At 35.7% G+C, this 6,333-nt stretch overlaps 1 long non-coding RNA gene across 2 annotated transcripts; it reads left to right on the top strand.

Annotated features, from left to right (window-relative positions):
* Window positions 1-300: 300 nt before the first annotated feature.
* On the top strand, window positions 301-5,285 carry LOC141375447 (uncharacterized). 2 transcript variants are annotated; one of them, XR_012383505.1, is made up of 2 exons: window positions 301-458; window positions 3,129-5,285. It is a non-coding gene; the product is annotated as an uncharacterized lncRNA (long non-coding RNA). The 2 variants fall into 2 exon arrangements; XR_012383506.1 differs by having other exon boundaries at window positions 3,164-5,285.
* The last annotated feature ends 1,048 nt before the right edge of the window (window positions 5,286-6,333 follow it).

The following is a 6,333-nucleotide window of genomic DNA, read 5'->3' on the forward strand; positions in this document are numbered from 1 at the left end:
TTCCACTCTAAATGGTGAATTGATGCTCATTTCCCAAAAGGGCTGACTTATGAGAGAAAAGAGAAGTCAACAAGGTCTTGTCTCTGCATTGTTTGAGGTGACTACATCTCAACCAAATGGTAACAATTGTAGAATGGGGATGGGTGTGGTGCACAAAGAACCATCTCATCAATGGTGTTGAAACTGCATTAACATGGAGAGATAGGGAGAACAGCTGGGTCAACAGCCAAGGAGCAACTTCATTAACATCTAAAGGCAACATCAAAAACAGTATAAAGGTTTGAGTTTAAGAATGTTCAGGGTTCATTCTGACTCCGGTGAACCCAAGGTACTGCCATGTATTTTGAGACTGCTATGCTGAATAAACATCTTCATTGAGATTTTCTTCGTCATCATCATTTTTTCTTACACTGGCGAGTCATCCAGCGAGGACTTCCAAAACAACAAAGGAGAGAAAGGTAAGTAAAGCAGGTTTTCTTATTAAATGTTTGTTGTTAGGAATCCCCCTCGTTTTAAAAAAATCTAGAAAAGAAAATTTAAGACAGAAGAGAATTTGTATTGTTCAGTTTTAGCAGAAGGAGTTCTTAAGTCTATTCTGTACTATTCTGCCAATTTTGTATAAGATTCTAACTAAACTGAATTAACCCGACGTAGTGTGGTAGCAGAATTGTATTAAATTGTTGTTTCTAAAGTAATTGAAGCAAAGGGCTGAAGTTTAGGTTTCTAAAGTGAATGAAACTGTGCTGAACTGTGTTGATTCTAGTGGCAGAGTTGTATTGGAAATGTTGTTTCTAAAGTAATTTCTAAAAATATGTTTCTAGCATAAGTGAAACTGGTTTATAAAGTTTTCATAATTCTTTATAAATTCTAAAGTAACTGAATTGATTTGATGCAGTGTGGTCACAGAAAATATATTTGGTAGGGTGTCTGGAACTGTTAAAGATCATTTTCTTGAGGTTTTGCCTGATGTAATGTAGCAGTGTTTTGTTTTTTAAATTACAACACAAAGGACTGATGCAGATTGGTTTTATCTGATAACATACAGATAAACATTGTTTTGAGAGTAGAATTTGAGGCCTGATGGAGAGTGTCTATGTTCAATAGACACTGATGTACAGACATAATTTTTTGTTTGTTATTATTCATTTGCACAGGAGCAGTGAATAATTGTATCAAGTATTAAATAACTTGGTACTGTTCAGTCAGTAAAGAACTAAAATCTATTGAATTACTCAAGTGAACTTAACAAGATTGTGAAAATGGAAGATATGATGGTTAAATACATTGCTAAGCATGGCACAGTTGGAATTTTTGATGGTATAGAGAAAGTCGTAGATAAGCCATATGAATGGGCTATCTCTAAATTTGAAAACTTTTCCAAAATGCCAAAGAACAATAAAGGAAAAATTGCCAATGCACTTCAAGCTGTTCTTGCATCATACAAGGTAACTAGAAAGAGAGTAGTGGAGTTAGAAGCTGAAAATGAAAGACTCAGTATTGAGATAAATGCTTCAAAATATTACCAGGCTAGTGAAGCATTATGGAAAGAAGAGAAGATCAGAATGCAGAATGAGATAACACGTCTGAAAACTCATAAAGACTTGTTGGCATCATCTGTAGAAACATTCTACATTAATTTGGAAGAAGCAAGGGCTACTTGTAACTTCTTCATAAAGAATGGCCTAACAGAGAATAACACAAGTGAGACATTAAATGCAAATAGAGTTCCAGAAATGACAGACATTCAGGAAGATGATGAGAAAAGGGAGAGAGATTCTCAGTCAGTCAGAAGTCAATGCTCAGAGTGTACAGTTAGATTTCCTATGGCACCAGTTCACTCTAATACCACCATGCATATTACTGAAGCAGGGGTTGAATCAACGACCCATAACACGGTTAGAGGGTTTAACCCAAATGAACTAGAAGCTGTGATCGCAAATATTGGAAAATTTGATCCTACTGAACAAGATCCTTTAGATTTCCTAAAGAGGTTAGAGGAATATGCAGAGGTGTACAAATATACAGATGGTGATGCATGTGTGTTGCTAAGAATGTGCCTACCTGAAACTTTGTCTGGAGCTTTAGGTCAGAAAGTAAAAGACAAAACGGCAAACAAGTCAGAGAGGAAACAGGCACTGCTTGAAGTCTTGGGTGTGATGTCTGTTAACTGGGATAAAATATCTGAGACACACATGAAGAGAGGGGAACACCCAAGAGTATTTTCTGAACGATTGTTGGAGATGTTTAAAACATTTAGTGGCAATCCTGATATTACTTATGATGACGTCAGTTTCAAGTCTGCCTTGATCAACAAATGTGACCCACACACCCATTCTGCTGTGACAATGCTTGTGACACCACTCTCTGATTATGATGAAATCATTGGTAAAATGACACAGTTTTACAACAATAATGCAAATTCACAGAGGCAAATGAAAGATGCGAGATATCGTGTTGCTGCCTTTGCAAGCAGAGAATATGCAAGCTCATCCAATGGTTTCCATCACAGAGCAAGGAAATTTACAAGTGTGAACTCAATGGGTGTTGTTCTTTGTTATGCATGTGGAAAAGCTGGTCACATTGCGAGAAATTGCCGGAAGGGTGCAAAATCTCAAAGCATTGTTTGTCATGCATGTGAAAAAAAATGGTCACATAGCAAGACATTGTTTAGAGAAAATGAGGAAAGACCAGGAAGTTGTTTGTTTCAGATGTGGAATTATGGGACACAAGGCAATACAGTGTCATGTTTCAGTTAAAAGAAAGACAAGTTATAAAGATTTACATAAGAAAATAGCCAGGCTAGAAAACCAGCTGGAAGAGTTGAAAGGAATGAAAGAAGGACCCATTCACACCTTTTCAGACACATCCCTGCATGAAAATGACTGTAACTCAGTCTCAAGCAGCTGCTGATGTGAATTGGAGAAAATGTTTCATGATAGTACAATATTATAGAGATATTTTTACTATCAAAACGGGGGTGATTCTGTATAATTTCTAATAAATTATTTTAAATTATATTGATTGTTTAAATGTAATTTATGATACATGTTTTAATGTAATTATTTTTTTTTAAAATAATATTACTGCTGTGTGATGCTTTAATGTGAGAAGATACTTGTGTGGGAAAGGGGGGGGCAACCTCTTCTTTTTATTCTCATTCCAGATTGAAAGGTGTGGTGAAAGATGATCCAGTCATGGGTGAGACAGGCCAGTATGACCACGAGGAGATTATGCAAAGAACAAGGTTCTTCAAGAGAACAGAGAGATCCAGAACCCCAGGCCCAGTATTGATCAGAACTTTCAAGCCCGGATGAGAGCCAGAAACCAAAAAAACCTTGATCACAGAAACCAAACAGAGATCCAAAGCTCCAGGTCCAGCATCAATTAGAATTGTCAAGACCCAGATTACATCTAGAAACTCAGAGATGGTGAAGATAATCAAGAAACCAAGAGATGCCAATGAGATTAAGAACCAAGAGATGTTGGGATGCTGATGAAGTTCTAGAAACCCAGAGACACAGAAAAGTTGGAACAGCACAAATGGAATACCAGTGACTGCTTTTTCAAGTGAGATTTGTTGTCCAGATGGAAGAGACTGAACAGTGGATAAGAAAAAGAGAAGATAAAACCATTTTTAGAAACTTGGAAGTTAATGAAAACAAATGGTAAAAATACGGACCCACATTGAAGGCCAAAAGCCTAAGGCCACAGACTGACATATGAAGAAACGAATACATACATACATGCATACATACATGCATACATACATACATACATACATACATACATACATACATACATACATACATACATACATACAGATAGATTATATATTGCTGTACAACAAATGCAAAAGTGTGGATGTCATCAGTATGTCCACACTGGGAAAAAAAAAAAAAAAAAAGGTTGCATACGGTAATGTAGAGCATATGTTACTGTCCTTGAATGCACACTTGGATAAAAATGTCCATGCTGAAAAAAAGTGGACACAATGTGTTTAAAAAAAAAAAAAAAACACAGGAAACTTTTCACAAACAAATGTTTGTTGTGTAGGGAGTGTACATTTGTTATCTAGTGGATGCGAATGTGGTGTAGTTAATATGAATGTTTAATGATTCTAATGTTTGATTTTAATGTGGATTTTAATGAGGATGTTAACACTGTCGACACATAAAAAAAATAAGAAAAAAAGGGAAATGCTTGCACTCACAAATACTTGTTGTGTAGTAAATGTTCATGTGGTGTAGTTAATGCAATGTTTAATGTTTTTATGGTGTGATTTTTCAATGTGGATTTCACTTGGATTTTAATGAGGATTTGTACGCTGATAAAATAGACACAGTGAGAAAAAAAAGAACAATGCTTGCAAAAAATGGACAATACTATGCAATGGTTGTCCATATGAAAAAAATGTACATGCTAAGAAAATGAACGAGAAGAAACGATACTTGCATACAAGCATGCAGACACACAAGTACGCACGCACGCACACACTCACACACACACACACAATTTTCTCTATTGATTGATGTTCTTGCTCCTTTGGCTTTTGGCTGTAGTACTTTTTAGACTGATACAGTAGAACATTAGATGTCATGGTTCTCATGTGCTCCTGTCCTAAACCCAAGAAATTACTTATATTTTATAGTTCCAAATTTGAAGAAGAGACTATGACAACTTGCCTAATTGGATGGAGCAATAACCAGTGTGCATGAGGTGATGACCCCAAGACGGGTAAGATTCTTTGGTGCCCAGCCAAGAACAACCTAAGCCAGGGCTTTACCGCCACTGGGCACCTGCCCATGAAGGGAGGTGTAATGTGTGAAAGAGTGGTTGTGATGCTTCTTTCTGGGCCAAAGAGCATCAGAGAGGGGACTGTAAGAAATGAGTCTGCCTCGACCCAACTTCCACTCTAAATGGTGAATTGATGCTCATTTCCCAAAAGGGCTGACTTATGAGAGAAAAGAGAAGTCAACAAGGTCTTGTCTCTGCATTGTTTGAGGTGACTACATCTCAACCAAATGGTAACAATTGTAGAATGGGGATGGGTGTGGTGCACAAAGAACCATCTCATCAATGGTGTTGAAACTGCATTAACATGGAGAGATAGGGAGAACAGCTGGGTCAACAGCCAAGGAGCAACTTCATTAACATCTAAAGGCAACATCAAAAACAGTATAAAGGTTTGAGTTTAAGAATGTTCAGGGTTCATTCTGACTCCGGTGAACCCAAGGTACTGCCATGTATTTTGAGACTGCTATGCTGAATAAACATCTTCATTGAGATTTTCTTCGTCATCATCATTTTTTCTTACACTTATTATGATTATTATTTTAGCTTTATAGGAAATACTGTAAACATTTCCTTGGTTTGCTAAAAATCACTTAGAAAATGTTATTTTAAATTAACAGGATGGCAAAAAAAAAATAAAAAATTTCAACTGCATCTGTTAAAGTTTACAGGTGCAAAATGTGCCTCGATGTACTTGAATGTTAAAAATGTGTTATCCTATAGTACAAAATTACTCATCAATAAATTAACATGGAATATTATTAGAAGTTTAAGTTATTTCATTATCGTCTTTATTAGGCTGCAGAGTGATGCATGATAAAAAGACTTTGAATAATTATTTATATAGTTTGTGATGTATGTTAAAGTGTGCCCCCTAAAAGTACAAGTGGGCTCAACCCCTTCTAAAAACGTTTGTGCATTAGTGTATAATAATAAAATAACTAAAGAAAGTCTGCTAACTCTCCAAAATATAATTAAAATTTATATTTATATAATAAATATTGCATCTGTTCTATAAACACAATAGACATCACAATGGGGTACTTGGAGATCATAAGAATATAAACACAACAATTTTAGTTCTTCATTTAATCCTTTTGGATATTCAGTATACACTCCATATTCTAGATCACTAGATCCACTGTGCCTCACTCTGTCTTTTGTTAGAATCACCTTGAACTAGCCAATATCTAAATACCAGAACCTTTTAATATCACTGAGTTCATGGCCACTATTAACAAAATGTTTGGGCACAGAAGATTGAATGTTTATCCTTGAGCTAATTGAGCTCCTATGTTCATATTCATATTGTAGACCACATGGGCACAAAAGTGATAAATAGCAAAAGCTGACAAACAAGAGATATTCTCTTTCATTTTGAATGCTTTCTGAGTGGCAGTGTTGATAAAAAGTTAATTTTAAGTGCATTTTCACAAGATAAACAAGTCTTACACAAAAAGAAGCCAGTGTCTGTTTGGTCTAGATTGATCATATGATCTACTAAATTATCATACAGTATAACTCTTTAAGTTTGGATCGCTC

The sequence above is a fragment of the Danio rerio genome, chromosome 7, assembly GCF_049306965.1.
Source record: "Danio rerio strain Tuebingen ecotype United States chromosome 7, GRCz12tu, whole genome shotgun sequence".
Lineage (NCBI taxonomy): Eukaryota > Metazoa > Chordata > Actinopteri > Cypriniformes > Danionidae > Danio > Danio rerio.